Raw genomic sequence first — 23,874 nt, forward strand, 5'->3', positions numbered from 1 at the left:
TTACTTATTTGGCAAGTCATGGAATCTCTCTAAATGAGTTTTATCATATGTAAAATGTGGACCTACCTCTCTCAGCCTTCATCGAATTGAAGAGAATTATGGTCTTCTTCTGGATTAGGCTTTGGCTTAAGGGATCACTGTGACTGCGTTAATCTTTTATCCAGACTACTCAAACTTTCTCTGTGTTAGCAATAAGGCTGTTTTGCTTTCTTATCATGCATGTGTCCACTGGAGTAGCACTTTTAATTTCCATCAATAACTTTTCCTTTGCATTTACTACTTAGTTTACCATTTGGCACAAGAGGGCTAGTTTTTAGCTCATCTTAGCTTTCAGTATGCCTCCCTAAGTGTAATCATTTCTAGCTTTTGATTTGAAGTGAGAAATATTTGACTTTTTCTTTTTCTTGAATACTTAGAGACCATTGTAGGGTTATTAATTGGCCTAATTTCAAGATTGTTATATCTCAGGGAATAGGGAAGCCCAAGGAGAAGGAGAGGTACAGAACTGCCAGTCAGTGGAGCAGTCAGAATACACACCCATTTATGAAGTTTGCTGTCCCACATGGGTATGGTTCATAGTGCCCCAGAACAATTCCAAGTGTAACATGAAAGAACTGTGATCACCAATCACCATGACAAATATAATAACGAAAATGTGAGAATTACTAAAATATGACAGAGATGCAAAGTGAGCATGTGCTGTTGGAATAATGTCAGTGAGAGATTTACTTGATCCAAGGTTATCACAAACCTTTAATTTGTTAACAATGCAGCATCTGTGGAGTGCAACAGTGAAATTCGATAAAATGATGTGTGCTTATATGAGTGTTACTTACCACAGTCTCAATGATGCAAAGTCCTCTAGATTATCGCCAATAATTCAAATTAGATTAAAAAATTTTTTTTTGCTATAAATCTCTGAGAAACAGTTCTTCATAAATTGTGGGTATGTTTTTTTCTCAATTGCACTATCGTTGTCTTTCTATTATCTTTTCCTATATTAATCTGTAGTCAAATGGTGAGTAAGCTGAATTCTGTCAACAATAACTCCAAAGCTCAGACAGAAGGTTAAGAAGAAATAGACAACTATCAGTTAACAATATAGCAGTGGGTGTGAAAGTTATTGGGAGGTCAAACCACTGTATTAGTGACATGTGGGCCCTTACTCTTTGGGCTTCTGATAAGGAACAGTCATCATGGAGGGAGACTCATATACCTCCTGCCACCGTCTTTCACTCCTACCTCTCCCCACACCATTTTCAAGTTTGACCTCTGTTGTGTGTGCTTGTTATACTGTTGCTAACTTTAAACCTACTCAATGCTGATGGGATTGCAGAGAACTTGTTTTTTCAGGAAATGGTCACTGGTTGGACCATAATAATTTATTTCAGTCAGTATCGTATCTACCTATAAAATTTCCCATTTACTGATATAGGACCATCACTGATGACTGGTTGTTACTGCTAATACAGGTTTTTAAAAATTTGTATAATTTACATAATTTCAATTTTAAAATGAGAGAGGATTGGCACTTACATGCTTTGCTCACACCACCATACCACCTAGAAATGCCTGCATTTTTTTTTAAATTTTTTATTGCATTTTAGGTTTTGGGGTACATGTGCAGAACATGCAAGACAGTTGCATAGGTACACACATGGCAGTGTGTTTTGCTTCCTTTCTCCCCTTCACCCACATTTGGCATTTCTCCCCAGGCTATCTCTCCCCAGCTTCCCCCCCCTCCGCTGGCCCTCCCCTTTTCCCCCCAATAGACCCCAGTGTTTAGTACTCCCCTCCCTGTGTCCATGTGTTCTCATTTCTCATCACCCGCCTATGAGTGAGAATATGCGGTATTTCATTTTCTGTTCTTGTGTCTGTTTGCTGAGAATGATGTTCTCCAGATTCATCCATGTCCCTACAAACGACACGAACTCATCATTTCTGATTGCTGCATAATATTCCATGGTGTATATGTGCCACATTTTCCCAGTCCAGTCTATCATCAATGGGCATTTGGGTTGGTTCCAGGTCTTTGCTATTGTAAACAGTGCTGCAATGAACATTCGTGTGCATGTGTCCTTATAGTAGACCGATTTATAGTCCTTTGGATATATACCCAGTAATGGGATTGCTGGGTCAAATGGAATTTCTATTAATAAGGCCTTGAGGAATCGTCACACTGTCTTTGACAATGGTTGAACTAATTTACACTCCCACCAACAGTGTAAAAGTGTTCCTTTTTCTCCACGTCCTCTCCAGCATCTGTTGTCTCCAGATTTTTTAATGATCACCATTCTAACTGGCGTGAGATGGTATCTCAATGTGGTTTTGATTTGCATCTCTCTAATGACCAGTGATGATGAGCATTTTTTCATATGATTATTGGCCTCATATATGTCTTTTGTAAAGTGTCTGTTCATATCCTTTGCCCATTTTTGAATTTCTTTAGTATTTTATATCAGTCAGAAAATCTTAGACCTCACAACAAATTGAATCATTACTGTTTTTCTCAAGTTAACATTCACTTTTATATATGTTTTCATTTAATAACCAGCGTAGGGCTGATCAGGTAACTTTGTATTTATGGTTTTAATGAATTTAAACATGTCTGACTATGTCCCTACAATAATTATTCAATCTTCCTCTTCATATATAAAGTAGCAAAATTAACATTGTTGTATAGTCATACCTCTTACTAAAAGATGAATAAGTTGAAATATATGTAAATTATATTCATTTGCTTTATACACTTGTTTCACTGATAGGATGTATTTGATGAAGAAACGGATTTGTGGGTAATATAGCAAAACAATATTAAGGTAATATTATAAAAGAAACTTAGTTTTTGTAAAATACTGTTTTTCTATTGAACAGTACTATTGCTTATATTAAAAATCATTTTACTTAATATCGATTTTCTTGCCATCTAGAAGTTAAGAGACTAAAATTCTGGCATTTATTAATTTACTTTAAAATGACACATTTGACTAGGTAACTTAAAACAATTCAAGCATTAATGTTCTTTGATTCTTTGAATCTGGCATATACAACCTCTTCATTAATTACATAGAAAGATTAGCTAGCACTGATGAGATTGTCATTCCACTGGCTAATGTATTTTGATTGTAAGTATAATTCGGTCCAGAGAACTCTTTTAAGGGATCCAAGAGTTTGGGAGGGGAAAAAAGTATATATACTCCAAAGCCAAGCCTGATTAATTTCGTAAGCAGTTCAGGGGAGTATGGAATCCACAAACAGGAATCATATTACAGTAGCTAATATGAGATAAATTCTTAATGTCCTATGTGTATTTGAAGACAAACTGAAGGGATTTCTGGACCATTTCAAGAGTTACGAAAGGAGAATGTGTCACTACTTTCAATTCCATACCTTTGTCCTTAGGGGGTAAGAAAACAAGTACTAATTAAAATTTATATCATTTGCAATGAAATATTTGATTTTGTAACACGATGCTTATATATTTGCATAACATTTTATTTCAGTGCAATAAATTCAAACCTAAGCAGAAACCTGAAGTGCTAGGCTTAAAGGTTAGAGCAGTATAGTCATGCTTTCTGAATTAACTTACAAATTATCTTCTTGGAACCAATGCAATATGAGTAGGGCCATCCTTATCATTACAGTTAGGTATGAGCAGAGCAATCAGCATATCCAATGGAACTGTTCTGTTTATCAACTTGAAGAATTGTGTCAACATTTAGGGTTTCTACAGAGGATAAAATGCTATATCTAAGATATACTGGATTTACTGGGAGTTATCTCATTGCATACCCTACTAGCCAATTCTCAGGAATTTTTTAACTTGAGATAGATTGAGAAGTATTTTGACAGGTGCTTTTCCCTAAATATTTAAACATAAGTGAATTTCAAATAAAATTAATGGTTTCGATTCTTATTCATTCGTACTTTTCTTCTAACAAATACGCATGGTGTATGTCACTAAAATGTCAGAAGTTTTATCTTAAAAACATGTGGCTTCCATGCCAGCATACAACACATACATCCATGTATTTTGTATTTTGTCAGTAAGCAAATATTTTATGAGTTTCAAATGAAGCTTAGTCCCACAGCTCAAATTTAGAGTTTCAAATGTTTATTTTTTCTTGTTATTGTGAAAATTATTTAGCTCATTTGTAGATTATCTTCCCTTAAATTTTTTTTGTTAGGGGTCAGGAATGTCTACATTCCCTGGACACTGGGCTTTGACAATACAAAGGGTGGTTTTTAGAACTAAATATAACATTTAAACAATTAAAAAGCAAATCAAAAAATACTACTATATCTTTATATAGTAGTAAGGAATTAGCATCCTTAATCTAAAAAACAACCAAAACCAAGCAAACAAACCTCTTAGGAATCATGAAGAAAAAGAAAAATACTCAATAAAAAAAAGGGGGCAAAGAATATAACTCTGAATTTTATAAAAAATATATAAATGTATTCCCTATTTCCATGAGTATTAATAAATGCAAATTAAAGCAGTGGCATGTACTTCTATAAAAATAATAATTCTGTTTCTGAAGGTGTTATGAACTAACTGTTCCCATTCATTGCCAATGCTTGTGTAAACTGACAGAATGTTTGGGTGAAGTTTGATATAGAATGTAATAAACTTAAAAGTGCATGGTCATTTTAATTGTAGAAGTCTGTGGTAAAGAAATCATATATGTTCACAAAGATTTACAAATACATGCATATATGTACATATGCTTATCGTAGCACTTACGTAGCAAACTGGGAAAAATATGTTCAACATTGGGTTAGATCATCATGCATTTAAATATGTAACTCATAAAATACTTGTAAAATACTAAATGATGGTGAAATGCTTATAATGTAGTATTTAATCATCACCCCATTACGTTTCTACCATTTATTGAAATTTTATTATGTCCTAAGCACCAGGCTTTAGCACTTTTCAGTTTTTATTTTTCCTTTCTCTTATTCTCTCTCTGCCTGCCTTCCTCCATTCATTCTTTACATTCATCATTCATCTACTGAATCATCTACTCAGTGCTTGGAATTATTATCCATACTGGGTGTATAATAATGAACAGTACAGACAAGAACTGTACTCTTGAGATTCTGTTCCAGTGTGGGGTGGTAGTGATAGACAATAAAGAAATAAAGAATGTATCAGACTGTGATCACAATGAAACAGTATAATATGTTAGTGAATGACTTTGGAGTTATAGAATTCTTACAGTCACCATTAGTTGGATATTATCCTTATTTAACATTTGAATAAACTCAGAGCCTAAAGAATTTAAGAAACCAGCCTTCCATTACTTCGAGAAGCTAGGATTTACACTCAGGTCTGTTTGACTTTACAGCCCATTATATCTGTTAACTACTGTGCTATTATATCTCTCACAAGTTTACAATGTAATTTACTCTTAAACTTTGGAAGAATAGATCCAGTCAACTCTGGCCCCATTGTAGTAATTTAAGATATAGGCCTGCATAAATTCTTTTTTCCTTATTCTCTTTATTCTCTCTGGCTCATTGAAATTTAAGTGCTGCATGCCTCATCCTTGCTAGATGCCTACTAGTGAACTGAAAAAATTAAGTTCTTCCATAGCACGAGCTTAATGGTTTTATAATTTCCTTGGTCCTGCTCCTTAGTATTACTACACGCTTTTGAATATAATGGCGTCCTTTAATGCCTGAGCCCAAGGAGCAAAAAAGTAATGGTTTAATTAGGGGTGTGTGTGTGTGTGTGTGTGTGTGTGTGTGTATGTATGAATGTCAAGGTGGTGGTAAGGGTGAATAAGGAGAGAAGCATGGGAGTAGAGAAAAGTAGTTTATTTGAAGGACATTTTCCTTTTTTTCTTCTTTTTTTCTTGATAAGATTCTTGCTGTGTTGCCCAGTCTGGTCTCGAACTCCTGGCCTCAAGTGATCCTCTTGCCTTGGGCTCCCAGAATGCTGGTATTACAGGCATGAGCCACCACACCTGGCTGGGATCTCTTTCTCTATGTTCTCCTTAAGAAATATCATTGGGGCCAGGCACGGTGGCTCAAGCCTGTAATCCCAGCACTTTGGGAGGCTGAGGCGGGTGGATCATGAGGTCAAGAGATTGAGACCATCTGGTCAACATGGTGAAACCCCGTCTCTACTAAAAAATACAAAAAATTAGCTGGGCATTGTGGCGTGTGCCTGTAATCCCAGCTACTCAGGAGGCTGAGGCAGGAGAATTGCCTGAACCCAGGATGCGGAGGTTGCGGTGAGCCGAGATTGTGCCATTGCACTCCAGCCTGGGTAACAAGAGCGAAACTCCATCTCAAAAAAAAAAAAAAAAATTATTTAAATAACCTGCTACTCCATCTGGTGGCAACAATACTAATTATGAGTTAGGAAGAAGTACTAAAGTGATTGTAACATGTTTGTGTATGTCTTAAGAGATATAAAATGCTTAATGATTACCAAGCTCTGTTCCCAGATTCTCTCAAGTTATTTATATTTACTTACATCTATTTGAGTGGTAAAGCCAGTTACTTACCAAATATGTTAAAAAGAGCTTTGTAAGTATACTGAATTGCTTTCTATTAGAGAAATATTATGAAATGTCAGTCATTGGTGGTTTTTCCAAATTTCTAGAATTTTCATTATTAAATTCCATCAAATATTACATCAGCAGAGGACTTTGTACAGTTAAAATTAATGCCTTCATTAATCATTTGTTCAGGAATGTTTAGCTAGGCTTACGAAAATAATGTTGATACTCATTTTTCCATGAGAAGCTCACAATCTAATGGAGAAAGGAGTATAAGGAAATGTCTGTATAAATATGTAGCACAGTTTGTTGAGAATAGTGATTAGGGTCACAGATTTTAAAGTCTATCTAGGTTCTTTTCCTGGCCTCTCATATGATAGTTTTTAAATGTTCATTTATGTCAGTGTTCTCCTCTGTATAAGGGAGATAATAATAAACCTAATCTCCTAGGGTTGTGGTGAAGATTAAAATGTGTGGAATGTTTATAAATTTCTTAGTACAATTATTTGCCTGTAAAAAGTGCTCAATAAGTGCTAGCTGTTAATAAAGGCTTGTACAGAGTGTTCTGCCTGCTTCCGGACAAGCAAGAAGACTTGTGCTCCGGTTCTCGGACTTCCCCAGCAGCATGACCCCCAAACGCCAGTCTCCACTCGCGCCTCAAAAGAAGAAACCAAGACCACCTCCTGCTCAGGGACTGGAGGAGACATCGGCCTCTGCACGCTTGCCAAAGAAGGGAGAAAAAGAACAGCAAGAAGCAATTGAACACATTGATGAAGTACAAAATGAAATAGACAGACTTAATGAACAAGCCAGTGAGGAGATTTTGAAAGTAGAACAGAAATATAACAAACTCCGCCAACCATTTCTTCAGAAGAGGTCAGAATTGATCACCAAAATCCCAAATTTTTGGGTAACAACATTTGTCAACCATCCACAAGTGCATCTGCACTGCTTGGGGAGGAGGACGAAGAGGCACTGCATTATTTGACCGGAGTTGAAGTGACAGAATTTGAAGATATTAAATCAGGTTACAGAATAGATTTTTATTTTGATGAAAATCCTGACTTTGAAAATAAAGTTCTTTCCAAAGAATTTCATCTGAATGAGAGTGGTGATCCATCTTCAAAGTCCACTGAAATCAAATGGAAATCTGGAAAGGATTTGACGAAACGTTCAAGTCAAACGCAGAATAAAGCCAGCAGGAAGAGGCAGCATGAGGAACCAGAGAGCTTCTTTACCTGGTTTACTGGCCATTCTGATGCAGGTGCTGATGAATTAGGAGAGGTCATCAAAGAGGATATTTGGCCAAACCCATTACAATACTACTTGGTTCCTGATATGGATGATGAAGAAGGAGAAGGAGATGATGATGATGATGATGATGAAGAGGAGGAAGGATTAGAAGATATTGATGAAGAAGGGGATGAGGATGAAGGTGAAAAAGATGAAGATGATGATGAAGGGGAGGAAGGAGAGGAGGATGAAGGAGAAGATGACTAATAGAACACTGATGGATTCCAACCTTCCTTTTTTTAAATTTTCTCCAGTCCCTGGGAGCAAGTTGCAGTCTTTTTTTTTTTTTTTTCCTTCCCTCTTGTGCTCAGTCACCCTGTTTTTGAGGTCTCTTTTCTCTACACCATGGTTCTCAACTTATTTTGTGGGGAAATATCTTGAGCAAGATACAATGGGAAAAGAGTCTCTACCCCTTTCTGTTTGAAATTCATTTTATCCCTTCCTGTCTTAACAAAAACTGTATGGAATCAATACCACCGGTCTCTGTGAGAAAAAAGAAAAACCTGCTCCCTTCGCTCTGCTGGAAGCTGGAGGGTGCTGGGCCCCTGTGTAGTAGTGCATAGAATTCTAGCTTTTTTCCTCCTTTCTCTGTATATTGGGCTCAGACAGTACACTGTGTCTCTATGTGAATATGGACAGTTAGCATTTACCAACATGTATCTGTCTACTTTCTCTTGTTTAAAAAAAAGAAAAAAACTTTAAAAAATGGGGTTATAGAAGGTCACCAAAGGGTGGGTTTGAGATGTTTGGGTGGGGTAAGTGGGCATTTTGACAACATGGCTTCTCCTTTGGCATATTTAATTGTGACATTTGACAGACATCCTTGCAGTTTAAGATGACACTTTTAAAATAAATTCTCTCCTAATGATGACTTGAGCCCTGCCACTCAATGGGAGAATCAACAGAACCTGTAGGATTTTATTTGGAATTGACATTCTCTATTGTAATTTTGTTCCTGTTTATTTTTAAATTTTCTTTTTGTTTCACTGGAAAGGAAAGATGATGCTCAGTTTTAAACATTAAAAGTGTACAAGTTGCTTTGTTACAATAAAACTAAATGTGTACACAAAGGATTTGATGCTCTTCTCTCAGCACAGGTCTGCTCACTATGACCTTCCAAGTTTGACTTGTACAACATCACTGTCAAACTTTGTCACCCTAACTTCTTATTTTTTGATACGCACTTTGCAGGATGACCTCAGGGCTATGTGGATTGAGTAACGGGATCTGAATCAATGTATTGATATCGCCATAGCTGGGAAAGTGGGTACAATTTGCCATTGGTTTCTGAAAGTACATCATTTGGGATACCAGATTGCTCAATACTTTGAGTATATTGTGCCCTTGATTTTTATCTCCAAGTGGCAGTTTTAAAAATTGCCCATTTACCTGGATATAAAATAATAGTACCTGCCACCACCATCCAACAGACCTAGTGCTCTCATGCCAAGTTATATGTGGGACAGTTGCTGGCATGTCTTCATTGGCTATATAAAATGTGGCCAAGGAGATAGGCTCTCAGAGTAAGGAGTCTGCGATGGTTGGCGGTAACTGTCCCTGCTCTCTGGTATAAAGTTCTCAAATGTGACTATGTGAATCTGGGTGGAATAATGGACTCAGCTCTGTCTGCTCAATGCCATTGTGCAGAGAAGTACCCTAATGCATAAGCTTTTTAATGCTGTAAAATATAGTAGCTGAAATTAAATGCTGCTTTTTCAGTGGTGAATTAATGGACAGTCTGGTGAAATTCAAAAGCTTTTTGATGTATAAAACTTGATAAATGGAACTATTCCATCAATAGGCAAAAGTGTAACAACCTGTCTAGATGGATAGTATGTAATTTCCACACAGGTCTCTGTTTAGTAAATACTTCACTGTATACCGATCAGGAATCTTGCTCCAATAAAGGAACATAAAGATTTAAAAAAATTAAAAATAAAAATAAATAAAGGCTTGTACAGAATACGACAGCAGCGTAAAAATCCATGTGGTTAAGTCTACCTTGAGTGGTCTGGGAAGACTTCAAAAACGTGATAAGAGTCTTGAAAAAGGAAGTTCACTGGTCAGACTAATAGGAGACCCAAGGGACCATCTAGGCAGAAAGATACATATGCAAACATATTAGAGAGAACACATACATTTTTAGAAATTTAAATATTTCATTATGAATCCTGGAAAGCCTGGCTAAGCATTTGCACTTTATCTTACAAGCAGCTGAGATAAACTGTTGAGCTAGATGAGGACGTTAGGCATATGGTCCGACACTACACAAATGGGTTTGTAAGTCATTCATTCACTCAGTGTGTTTTGACAGTGCACTAAGTTCTCAGGCATAGTTTACAAATGATGAACAAAACAGGCATCCTCTGTGGTCCTACGAGTAGAGTTCATAATCTTGTGGGGGTAAAGACAAGTGACTAAATAAATTAATATAAATAATGCTGAGTGACACGAAGGAAACTAACAAACTGAGAAAGGATAATAAAGTTGGAGACATAATGGGGTTGGGTAGAATCTATTTAAATGAGGTTGTTTCTGAAGATTTCTCTGAGGTCCCCATGTTTAACCACATTTATCATCAAGGATAACCAGGAGGTGGAGGGGGAAGAGTAGGGGTAGAAAAAAGAAAATTACATCTTTGAAGGCACCCAAGTGTGAAGTAGCTTAAAGTGTCCTAGAAACTGAAGCAGGGTGGAGAGTGAAGAGGTGAGTTGGGAGAGGTTGTCAGGACTCAGTCGTCCAGAGGCCTGCACACCATGGTCAATTTTATTTTATTTGAAGTGCAATTGGAAGTCACTCAAGGATTTGAAGCAAGAGAATAGAGGATCTGTTTATTGGGATCTCATTTATTGGTGGTCCTGTTTATTGACTATTAAACCAATTTTTCTAGCTGCACTGTGGAGAATAGATTAGTAAGGGACAAGTGTAAAAGTAGGGGAAATGACAAGAAGTCTGTTGAATTAGTCTAGGTAAGAGACAGTCGTGGTAGTACAGCTGGAGAAGAGTGGCTAACTGTAAGATACATTTTTGGAGATAGAATTGGCAGGACTTGCTAATGAATTTGTTGTGAGAGGCATGAGAAAAAATAAAACTCAAGATTGATTCCTGTAGCTTGGGGAACTGGGCGAAAAGTGGGACTACTTACTAAATTTAAAAAATGGAAAACATTGAAAAGAGGATGGTCTGAAGGATGAGGGAAGGAAAAATCAAGAGTTGCATCTTGAAACTAGATTTAAAAACTTAGCAAATAAAAATACAGGATTCCTAGTTAAATTTGAATTTCAGATAAACAATGAAGAATGATACAAGTGTGTGCCAGGTATAACATGAGACGTGTGTATACTAAAGCATTATTTTGTTTATCTGAAATTCAAACTTACCTGAGCATCTTGTATTTTATCTGGCACTCCTAATAGTTAACCTGTCTATGAGAGATCCAAGTTGAAGTGCCAAGTGGGCAGGTAGATATTTGAGCTGGACACTTGGTGGAGAAGTTGGGGAAGGAGCTATAAATGAGGAGTCATGAGCATTAAAATATGAGAATTTAAGATGCAAGAATGAATGACACCATCCACCTAGGAAGTATAGAAAGAAGAAAACAAGGAGAATGCCTAGAATACTTTGGATTAAAGTAGAGTGCACATCCTTTGAATAATTCAAAGAGAGTGGAAGGAAGCCAGATCACTGTCATGCTACAGAACCCAGAAGATGACAGTATTTTTTAAAAAGGGGAAATGCAGCCAACTATCAGGGATACTATTGAGTGATGGAATAAAATCTGGAGTGAGAAGGATGCAGTGGATTTGGCAACATTCATTATTGGCAAATTTAGCGGTACACATTTATATGGTGGTTGAGGAAGTAGAGAGAGCACTTGTACCAAAACTTCCAAGAAGCTTGAGAAAGAGCAGAAAAATAGCATGTTGACTAGATAGTGATGGTAAAAAACATGAAAAAATCTGAACTTTTTCAGGGGAGCATTTAGAATAAGAAAAGAAGACATTTTGAAGCAATCTTTGGAATAGACAGAGGAAAAGAAAGAGGGGCCGGACGCAGTGGCTCATGCCTGTAATCCCAACATTTTGGGAGACCAAGGAGGGCAGATGACAAGGTCAGGCGTTCAAGAACAGCCTGGCCAACATGGTGAAACCCTGTCTCTACTAAAAATACAAAATTAGCTGGGTGTGGTGGCACATGCCTATAATCCCAGCTACTCAGGAGAATTGCTTGAACCCTGGAGGTGGAGGCTGCAGTAAGCCGAGATGGTGCCACTGCAGTCCAGGCTGTGCGACAGAGCAAGACTGTCTTAAAAAACAAACAAAAAAACCAACCAAACAAACAAACAAAAAACCTGAGGCAAAAGTCATGGAGGAATGAGGTCTAAGCTACCCCTTAAGGAGAAATTTCACAGAGACTTAAAAAGAAGGATTCAAAGCAGTTGTTGACAGTAGCAGGAGATGCAGAACAATCAAGAAGGATGAGGCCTAATACAAGTTTATCATGGTACTTTTGCCACTCTTTCAATTACTGTTTTACTGGGACAAACTATTGGTAGCTGATAGTATTAAACTTCAGAATCTCTTGGATATTTTTAGTCTTTTATTACATTCAGGAAAGCCTGTCTCAAACCCTGTGAAATTCTATTGGGAGTTTTTTTTTTTTTTGAGGCAGATTCTTGCTCTGTTGCCCAGGCTGGAGTACAGTGATATGGTCTCGGCTCACGGCTCACTGCTCTGATTCCCAGATTCAAGAGATCCTCCCACTCCAGCCTTTTAAGTAGCTACGATTACAGTTGTGTGCCGTCAGCCTGGCTAATTTTTGTATTCTTTGTGACACAGGGTTTTCCCATGTTGCACAGGCTAATCTCAGACTCCTGGACTAAAGCAATCACCCTCCTAGGCCTGTCAAATTGCTGGGATTACAAGCATGAGCCACTGCATCTAGTCCAGGATTTTGGACTGAGATTGGGATTTTGATTGAGATTGCATTTAATTAGTGCAGAGACAATAGTCATATGGAAAAATACAACATTAGATCATGTCTTAACACCATTTGCGATAAACTCCAGATAGAAATGATTCTATTCGATTTGATGATTATGAAGTCTTTGAGAACTTCTGTCTGAGCAGTTTCTGAGCAGTGTCTTCTCAGAGGCTCATAAATTTAATTGCACTGGGCTCAGAGATGGATTGGAGATAGAAAAGTAGAGAGTGTAAATATAAAGCATTCTTTCCAGAAGTGTGGCTCTAAGGTAAGCAGAAAGAGGGCATGACCAAATGGCCATAGAGGAGCCCGAGGATTGAGGACATTTCATCTTTAATGATGGGAGCTTTTTTATAAATTATTAGCAAAAGGAGAGACGAACAGGCTGAAAATACGAAGAAACATGGAATAATCGATGCGGCAGGGAACCATGGGTAACAGACAGGAATAAGGTCTGAGTGCAGGTGGAGCTATTCACTCTGAACAGCAGAAGATGAGAAATTTTTCTGCAGCTACAGCACTGGTAATGCCGATAAGGCAGATACCAATACTTGAGGTTAAGACAACAAAACTAAAAAATTCTAACTTGAATTTTCTGGCTGGGATTTGGAATAACGTCACTTACTGAGTGTTCTTGGCTGGAGTTAGGTAGAGATTTGAGAATCCTGCTGAAAGTTTGGTATTGCCACTGTGAAGAAAGAAGGATGAAGTCCAAGCACACTTAGAAGGATTACTGAGAGCCCAGATCAGGTTGGTTTCTCTGAAGGTCCGATGAAAGGAAGAAAATGCAAAAAATTGAAAGATGGAAAGTATTAGCATAGGTAGCTAACTGAATGGTTATCATCTGATGAACTGCAAATATTTTGCAAATGGCACTTTATGTCCATCTGTTTGTTCTTAAAGTAGATTTATGAATTCATTCTCCATTCTTCAGTGCACTTACAGTATTGATATGTGTGACCATTAATTAATTTTAGAGAAATCCCCAGGAGGGAGAGAAATAACAGTAATTAGAATCTTCAGTTACAAATGGAAAAATTGATGTCTAAAGATACTCCTGAGGTCATACTGCAAACCACTGTTTACTCATAATTAAATGAACATCCTCCAAATTCAATGAAAGGAATGTATTTTATGACTTTAGTGGGAGTAATATGCAAGGCATCTCGAGCCAGTTTGGTCATAGGAAATCAGGATATTGTTCTAACTAGGCCAATCCTAGTGAAAACTGAAGTCAGTTTATTTCTTCAGTCTTATTCCATAATATAGCAGAGACTAGCAAACTATGACTTGCTGCCATTTGGAAAAAAAACATCAAAAAGAGAAAAAATATTTTATGACCTGTGAAAATTACATGAAATTCAGATTTCAGTGTCCATAAATAAATTTTTATTGGAATACAGCCACACTTGTTTGTCTTCATGTTGCATCTGGCTGATTTCATGCTACAGTGGCAGAATAAAATAGTTAACACACAGAATGTATAACCTGAAGGCCTGAAATATTTGCTATCTGGCACATTACAGAAAAAGTCTTGTATTAGTCTGTTTTCATGCTGCCAATAAAGACATAACAGAGACTAGGCCTTTTACGAAAGAAAGAGGTTTAATGGACTCACAGTTCCACATGGCTGGGGAGGCCTCACAATCATAGGAGAAAGTGAAAGGCACACCTCACATGGTGGCAGACAAGAGAAAAGAATAAGACAGAAGTGAAAGCGAAAATGCCTTAGAAAGCCATCAGATCTTGTGAGACTTATTTACTACCATGAGAACAGTATGGGGGAAGCCACCCTGTGATTCAATTATCTTTCACAGGGTTCCTCCCACATATGTGGGAATTACGGGAGTACAATTCAAGATGAGATTTGGGTGGGGACACAGAGCCAAACCACATTAAGACTCCCGTCTCTTAAAATACAGCACTTGTCTGATCCAGTTTCTGTCCTATTCCCCCATCTCTCAGTACCTTACCCATTGGTCCTATTCATTGGCTAGTATTAAACAGTGTATGTCCTCTATGCATTTTGAAGCTTCCTACTAATTTTTTTTTTGTAGCATTGTTTCTCAAATGAGAAGTTAGGAGCCATCCTTGAGGTTGCAGAGCTCATTTAGTTTTTGCCTTGAAACATTTAAGAAAAGATTGTCAAACTCAGTGCAAAATCCTATTGGAATTCTGACTGGTGTTGCATTTAATAGTGCAAAGACACCATTGTCTGCAAAATTGTCTACAAAATTTTTTGTTCTTTGGCATTCTCCCTTTCCCCAGTTAAAATTATAGGGCTCTAAGGCAACAGGAAGGCAACCAGAGCAAGGAGGTACACATTTTCTCTTTCCATTGAAGATTTTGTTTGTTTGTTTGTTTGTTTGTTTGTTTTATATATATTTTATTGCACTTTAGGTTCTGGGGTAAATGTGTAGAGCATGCAGGATTGTTGTATAGGTACATACATGGCAATGTGGTTTGCTAACTCCATCTCTGTCACCTATCTCTGGCATTTCTCCCCATGTTATCCCTCCCCTAGTCCCCCCAACAGACCCCAGTGTGTGATGCTCCCCTCCCTGTGACCATGTGTTCTCATTGTTCAACACTAGCCTTTGAGGGAGAACATGTGGTCTTTGATTTTCTGTTCTTGTGTCAGTTTGCTGAGAATGACGATTTCCAGATTCATCCATGGCCCTACACATGAAATCATCATTTTTTATGGCTGCATAGTATTCCATGATGTATATGTGCCACATTTTCTTTGTCTAGTCTATCATCAATGGGAATTTGGGTTGATTCCAGGCCTTTGCTATTGTAAACAGTGCCTCAATGAACATACGTGTGTATGTGTCTTTATAATAGAATGATTTATAATCCTTTGGCTATATACCCAGTAATGGGATTACTGGGTCAAATAGAATTTCTATTTCTGGGTCCTTGAGGAATCACCACACTGTCTTCCACAATGGCTGAACTAATTTTCACTCCCACCAACAGTGTAAAAGTGTTCCTATTTCTCCACATCCTCTCCAGCATCTTTTGTCTCCAGATTTTTTAATGATCACCATTCTAACTGGCATGAGACAATATCTCAGTGTGGTTTTGATTTGCATTTCTCTAATGACCAGTGATGATGACCATTTTTTCATATGGTTGTTGGCATCATGTATATCTTCTTTTGAAAAGTGTCTGTTCATGTCCTTCACCCACTTTTGAATGGGTTTGTTTGTTTCTTGTAAATCTGTTTTATTTCTTTGTAGATTCTGGATATTAGCCCTTTGTCAGATGTTCAGATTGCAAAAATTTTTTCCCATTCTGCCAGTTGCCGATTCACTCTGATTGTTTCTTTTGCTCTGCAGAATCTGTGGAGTTTGATTAAGTCCCATTTGTCTATTTTGGCTTTTGTTGCCAATGCTTTTGGTGTTTTAGTCATGAAGTCCTTGCCTATGCCTATGCCCTGAATGGTTTTGCCTAGGTTTTCTTCTACAGTTTTTATGGTGTTAGGTCTTATGTTTAGATCTTTAAAATCCATCTGGAGTTAATTTTAGTGTAAGGCATCAGGAAGGCGTCCAGTTTCTGTTTCCTAGCCAGTTTTCCCAACACCATTTATTAAACAGGGAATCCTTTCCCCATTGCTTTTGTCAGATTTGCCAAAAGATCAGATGGTTGTCGATGCATGGCATTGCCTCTGAGGCCTCTGTTCTGTTCCATTGGTCTATATCTCTGTTTTGGTACCAGTACCCCCTGCTGTTTTGATTACTGTAGCCTTGTAGTATAGTTTGAAGTCAGGTAGTGTGAAGCCTCCAGCTTTGTTCTTTTTGCTTAAAATTGACTTGGCTATGCAGGCTCTCTTCTGCTTTCATATGAAGTTTAAGGTTTTTTTTTCCAGTTCTGTGAAGAGGGTCATAATAGGTAGCTTGATGGGAATAGCATTGAATCTGTAAATTACTTTGAGCAGTATGGCCATTTTCACAATACTGATTCTTCCTAACCGTGAGCATGGAATGTTTTTCCATCTGTTTGTGTCCTCTCTTATTTCCTTGAGCAATAGTTTGTTGTTCTCCTTGAAGAGGTCCTTTACATCCTTTGTTAGTTGTATTCCTAGGTGTTTTATTCTCCATGTAGAAATTGTGAATGGGAGTTCACTCTTGATTTGGCTCTCTCTTTGTCTATTATTGGTGTATAGGAATGCCTGTGATTTCTGCACATTAATTTTGTATCCTGAGACTTTGCTGAGGTTGCTTATCAGTTTCAGGAGATTTTGCACAGATGATGGGTCTTCTAAATATACAATCATGTTGTCTGCAAATAGAGACAATTTTACTTCCTCCTTTCCTAATTGAATACCCTTTATTTCTTTTTCTTGCCTGATTGCTCTGGCTGAACTTCCAATACTATGTTGAATAGGAGTGGTGAGAGAGGGCATCCTTGTCTAGTGCCAGATTTCAAAGGGAATGTTTCCAGTTTTGCCCATTCAGTATGATATTGGCTGTGGGTTTGTCATAAATAAGTTTTATAATTTTGAGATACATTCTGTTGATACTTAGTTTCTTGAGAGTTTTTAACATAAAGTGCTGTTGAATTTTGTCAAAGACCTTCTCTGCATCTGTTGAGATAATCATGTGGTTTTTGTCTTTGGTTATGTTTATGTGGTGAATTACGTTTATAGACTTGCCTGTGTTGAACCCACCTTGCATCCCCAGGATGAAACGGACTTGATTGTGATAGATAAGCTTTTTGATGGGCTGTTGCAATTGGTTTGCCAGTATTTTATTGAAGATTTTTGTGTCTGTGTTCATCATGGATATTGGCCTGAAGTTTTCTTTTCTTGTTGAGTCTCTGCTGGGTTTTGGTATCAGAATGATGTTGATCTTATAAAATGATTAGGAAGGATTCCCTCTTTTTGATTGCTTAGAATAGTTTCAGAAGGAGTGGTACCAGCTCCTCTTTGTATGTCTGGTAGAATTCGGCTGTGAACTCATCTGGACCTGGGCTTTTTTTGTTTGTAGGCTACGAATTGCTGCCTCAACTTCAGCCCTTGTTATTGATCTATTCAGGGTTTCAACTTCCTGGTTTAGGCTTGGGAGTGTGCACACGTCTAGGAATTTATCCATTTCTTCCAGGATTACTGGTTTATGTGCATAGAGTTCTTTGTAATAATCTCTGATGGTAGTTTATATTTCTGTGGAATCGGTGGTGATATCCCCTTTATTGTTTTTTATTGCATCTATTTTATTCTTCTCTCTTTTCTTTTTTTATTAATCTGGCTAGTGGTTTGTCTATTTTGTTGATCTTTTCAAAAAACCAGCTCCTAGATTTATTAATTTTTGAAGGGTTTTTTGTGTCTCTATCTCCTTCATTTCTGCTCTGATCTTAGTTATTTCTTGTCTTCTGCTAGCTTTTGAGATTTTTTTTTTTATCTTGCTCCTCTAACTCTTTCAATTTTGATGATAGGGTATCGATTTTAGACCTTTCCTTTCTTCTCATGTAGGCATTTATTGGTATAAATTTTCCTGTAGACACTGCTTTGAATGTTTCCCAGAGATTCTGGTATGTTTTTTCTTCATTCTCATTGGTTTTGAAGAACATCTTTATTTCTGCCTTCATTTCATTGTTTATCCAGTTAACATTCAGGAGCCAGTTTTTCAGTTTCCATGAAGTTGTGCAGTTCTGAGTGAGTTTCTCAATCCTGAATTCTAATTTGATTGCACCGTGGTCTGAGAGACTGTTTGTTATGATTTCTGTTCTTTTGCATTTGCTGAGGAGTGATTTACTTCCAATTATGTGGTCAGTTTTAGAGTAGGTGTGATGTGGTACTGAGAAGAATGCACATTCTGTGGATTTGGGGTGGAGAGTTCTGTAAATGTCTATTAGATTTGCTTGGTCCAGATCTGAGTTCCAGTCTTGGACAGTCTTGTTAATTTTCTGTCTCATCGATCTGTCTAATATTGACAGTGGAGTGTTAAAGTCTCCCACTATTATTGTGTGTGAGTCTAAGTCTCTTTGTAGGTCATTAAGAACTTGCTTTATGTATCTGGGTGCTCCTGTATTGGGTGCATATATATTTAGGATTGTTAGCTCTTCTTATTGCATTTATTCTTTTACCATTATGAAATGCCCTTCTTTGTCTCTTTTGATCTTTGTTGGTTTAAAGTCTGTTTTCTCAGAGACTAGAATTGTAACTCCTGCATTTTTTTGCTCTGAGTTTTTATGGTAAATCTTCTTCCATCCCTTTATTTTGAGCCTATCCTTGCATGTGATAAGGATTTCCTGGATATAGCACATTGATGGGTTTTGACTTTTATCCAATTTGCCAGTCTGTGCCTTTTGATTGGGGCATTTAGCCCATTTACATTTAAGGTTAATATTGTTATGTGTGAATTTAATCCTGCCATTTTGATGGTAGCTGATTGTTTTGCCTATTAGTTGACACAGTTTGTTCATTGTGTTGATGCTGTTTACCATTTGGTATGTTTTTGGAGTGCCTGGTACTGGTTGTTTTTTTCTATGTGTAGTGCTTCTTTCAGGAGCTCATGTAAGGCAGGCCTATTGGTGATGAAATCTCTGAGCAATTGCTTGTTCATAAAGGATTTTATTTCCCCTTTAATTAAGAAGCTTAGTTTAGCTGGATATGAAATTCTGGTTGAAAGTTCATTTCTTTAAGGATGTTGAATATTGGCCCCCACTCCTTTTCTGCCTCATAGGGTTTCTGCTGAGAGATCCACTATGAGTCTGATGGGCTTCCCTTTGTGGGTAACCCGACCTTTCTCTCTGGCTGTCCTAAGCATTTTTTCCTTTATTTCAATCCTCATGAATCTGACAATTATGTGCCTTGGGGTTGCTCTTCTTGAGGAATATTTTTGTGGTGTTCTCTTTATTTCCTGGACTTGAATATTGGCCTGCCATGCTAGGTTGGGGAAGTTCTCCTGGATAATATCCTAAAGAATGTTTTCCAGCTTGGCTTCATTCTCTCTGTCACATTCAGGTACACCTATCAAATGTACATTAGGTCTTTTCACATAGTCCTGTATTTCTTGGAGGCTTTGTTCATTTATTTTCACTCTTTTTTCTCTAATCTTGCCTTCCCATTTTATTTCATTGAGTTGATCTTCGGTCTCTGATACCCATTCTTCTGCTTGGTCAATTCAGCTATTGAAACATCTGTATGTTTCACGAAGTTCTTGTGTTTTTCAGCCTCATCAATTCATTTGTATTCTTCTCTAAGCTGTTTATTCTTGTTAGCATTTTGTCAAACCTTTTCTCAAGGTTCCTAGTTTCTTTGCATTGGGTTAGAACATGTTCCTTTAGCTCACAGAAGTTTGTTATTACCCAGTTTCTGAAGCCTGTTTCTGTCCATTCATACAACTCATTCTCCCTCCAGCCTTGTTCCCTTGCTGGTGAGGAGTTGTGATCCCTTGGAGAAGGAGGGGCATTCTGGTTTTGGGTGTTTTTGTACTTTTTGCACTGGTTTCTTCCCATCTTTATGGATTTATCTACCTGTGGTCTTTGTAGTTGGTGACTATTGGATGGGGTATCTGAGTGGATGTCCTTTTTGTTGATGAAGTTATTTCTTTCTGTTTTTCAGTTTTCCTTCTAACAGTCAGGCCCCTCTGTTTTAAGACTGCTGGAGGTCCACTCCAGACCCTGCTTGCCTGGGAATCACCTGTGGGGGCTGCAGAACAGTAAGGGTTGCTGCCAGTTTCTTCTGTTACCTTTGTCCCAGAAGGATACCTGCCAGATGTCAGCCTGAGCTCTCCTTTAGGAGGTGTCTTTTTGGATATAATGGGGTTGGGGAGCTGCTTGAGGAGTCATTCTGTCCCTTATATGAGCTCAAGTGCTGAGCTGTGAGTTCCATTGTTCAATTCAGAGCTCCTGGGCAGGTATGTTTAAGTCTGCTGCAGCAGAACTCATAACTGCCTTATTTTCCCCCAGGTGCTCTGTCCTGGGAAGGCGGGGCTTTACTTATAAGTTCCTGACATGCTGCTGCCTTTTTAAAAGAGATGCTCTGCCCAGCAAGGAGGTAGCCTAGTCACAGTGTGCCAACAGAGTTGATGCTGAGCTTCCATGGTCTCTGCCTAGCTGCTGTGTGAACTCCCTTGTGGTTTTATTTATAGAGGTATAGTTAGAACTGCCTCAGTAATGACAGATTGCCTCAGTAATGGAAGACTTCCTCAATAATGGCAGACTGCCTCAGTAATGGCAGACTGCCTCTGTAGTGGTGGACTGCCTTGGTAATGGCAGACGCCCTTCCCTTCACAGAGTTGGACCATTCCAGATCCAACTGTGCTTGCTGTGAAACTCTCAATTTGGAACATTTCAGATTGATGGTCTTTGTGGGGGTGGGTCCCACCAAGACAGATCACCTGACTCCCTGTTTCAGCCTGCCTTTTTTCAGTTGAATGGGCAGCTCTCTCTCCCAGGCATCCCAGGTGCCAATTGAAACAGCACCCAGATTTTTGTGAGTTTTTTTGCAGAGACCCACTGCGCCAGCTGCAACAGCCTTGCTGGAAACTCGTGGCATTTTTCTGCCCAGGAATCTCCTGGTCTGTGGGCAGTAAAAACTGGTTTGGAAATGCACTGATCACTCACCCTCTTCATTTTCACTGGGAACTGCACTCCAGAGCTATTCCTATTCGGCCATCTTGGATTGTCTCCTCCATTGATGATTTTTAGAGATAAGCTTTCATAAAACCAGGGCCCCATCTTACCTTCCCCTTTCATGTCCATAAAAAAATAGTGTTCTCTTCCACACATCTATAATTATATAACCTGCTTCCTGAAGGTAAAGGTGAATGTGTACCTGTAGGTTTTATTGTTAGTGATATTTAGAAGTGATAGATTTCCCCTGGGATTTCACTGTAATGTTGGATCTGAACTCTTCCTCCAGATTACCTCTCTTGTCTCTCTCTACCACACACAGATCTTAGAAACAGAATGGAATGAATAGTGGCTGAGCGCAGGAGCCTGGGCCACTAACTTTAGAATGAGCCCAACTCTGCTGTAAAGACACTGTTGTTCATGCCTTGAGCTGGGATCCTTTAGGATAGCCAGTAAGAGAGAAAAAAGGCCTCTCAAACAACACCCCCATTGACTGACTGCTGCTTGATATTTGTAGAAGCAAAACATTGGTTTCCATTTTCCTCTTCGATTTTCTGTAAGAGCACTCTACTAATGGTGCCTAAGAAATATATCAGACAGGGAGATACTTGTTGCATTTGGAAAAAGGCCGAGTTGACATGAGAAACTTTAAGTTCAACAGAAGTAACATTCTTACTGACTTTTAAAATCTTGCTTTGCCGAGTCTCTGAGACTTAAATAATCTCTTTAATGCTAGTTATTAATAGCAATGTGAAAATTCCTTATTTATAAAAACACTAGAAGAGTGCAGGATGTTTGAGAAATTAAAATGTCTTTAAAGTTTGTCTGCTCATTCACTTAACTTTCCAGTTTATTTTATTTCTCCATAAAACATTCCTAAATGTAAATATAATACTGTTCTATAATACTGCTGAGGGCTCTTAAGAGGTATACATTATTTTCTTTTTCAGAATATAATATTCAGATAGAGTCATCTTTGACATTTCAGTAATACAGTCAATTTTTAGCTCCAGGACCTGAATTTAAAATAGATTAGAGGTGTAGGACTCATAGTCTCATTTCTAAAATATTTGGCCTCATTTTCCTCATGAAAAATAAAAAGGATAGGGAAGCAAGGTGAATAATAATAGCAGAGAAGCTTAAAACAAATAAAAAGGCTATAACCCTTGTGGGTCTAAGGCAGTAGAAATTTAATACATAATTACTGTGGGGATTATGAGCATTCATATTTATTGTTTATTTATCTTCTGGCTTTGAGCTTTAGGCTTCTCTTTATCCATAGAATTTTCTCTTCCTGTTAACTCAGAACCATTGAAGTCATAATTCTGCTGCTCTTTCTGGTTACTTGCTTCTGTTTAAAGGTGTCTCTATACCTGATTCAGTTACCAGTTAGGATAACATGTACTGGCCATGCCAAGATAACCAGTGTTCCTTTTTCTGGCTCTTGCCATTTGGAGTTTGCCCTTTCTGCTTTGTAATTCATTCCATGATCCTCACCCTTTTGACTGCTAGACTCTGGCTGTCCTATTTAGTTACTATTATTAGACACTCACTGTTGGCAGGTGACTGCTCGTTCCAGTGAAGTCTCATATGCTTGGGTTGAGTGGCTGTCACTTAAATCTGTTATGCAATTAATTTCAAAATCCCTTGTGTAGCCTTTTCAAATTTGGCTGAGCAGACCCCATCTCAGACCTTATGAAGAAGAGCTTCTTGGAATAGGCTCCCCATGAATGTATATTTTTGAAAATCATCATAGATGTTTGTGATATACCTCCAAGATTGGGAATCATTGACCTATGACCTTGAAAATTATTTTTTATATCCTTTTCTATGGTTGGAAGTGAAACATAGTATCCTTTTTTTCTCATCTGCAGTAGCAAAATGAGACTTTTCTTTGTTAATCTTGTGTTTGTCACAATCACGTAGATACTACAACTTTAAGATATCATGGTTAATCTCTTTTTGGCTTTCCCTAGTGACGGAGAAATGAAACCAAGGGAAGATGTATTCCTTGAGGGCAGTGAATTTCAGAGACAGTGGAATGTGAGTGGAGAGTGAAGAGCCCTTTCTAACTATTCAGGATTCGCTCAGTGAAATTAAATTCCTGAACTGTTTGTCTTTAGACCATGAAAGAGCTAGAAGGACATTTTATTTTAAAATGTCCATGAATGTAGAGAGGACACAACTGTGAAAGCTGATTCTAAAAGGAATCAAATGTGGAGGAAAGCCCTTGATTAAACTACTCTGGGTGTTAGCAGCGTGAAGTGACTGAGAAACAATAAAAGCTACATGAACAGAAAGTTTTAAGGTTTTTTTATTTTTTCATCGACACAAATAAGCAAACTGAGGAATGCTTGCCTGATACTAAATGAGCAGTTAGAAACAGCAACAAATAAACCAACTAGAAGGCAGAAGGCAAAAACTAGTGGCTCACCAGTGAGATAAATATGGGAAATAAGCTAAAAAATATGACTACATAAGACAGATGTAACAAAAACAG

At 37.8% G+C, this 23,874-nt stretch overlaps 1 protein-coding gene and 1 pseudogene across 2 annotated transcripts in view; both read left to right on the top strand.

The window, feature by feature from the left end:
- GPR158 (G protein-coupled receptor 158) overlaps window positions 1-23,874 on the top strand; it is a 420,273-nt gene that overhangs the window by 242,218 nt on the left and 154,181 nt on the right. The window lies entirely within an intron of this gene.
- On the top strand, window positions 2,013-8,816 carry LOC128932550 (protein SET pseudogene; annotated as a pseudogene). The gene has a single exon (XR_013519591.1). The product of XR_013519591.1 is annotated as a protein SET pseudogene (transcript).

This window comes from Callithrix jacchus, chromosome 7 (assembly GCF_049354715.1).
Source record: "Callithrix jacchus isolate 240 chromosome 7, calJac240_pri, whole genome shotgun sequence".
Classification (NCBI taxonomy): Eukaryota; Metazoa; Chordata; class Mammalia; order Primates; family Cebidae; genus Callithrix; species Callithrix jacchus.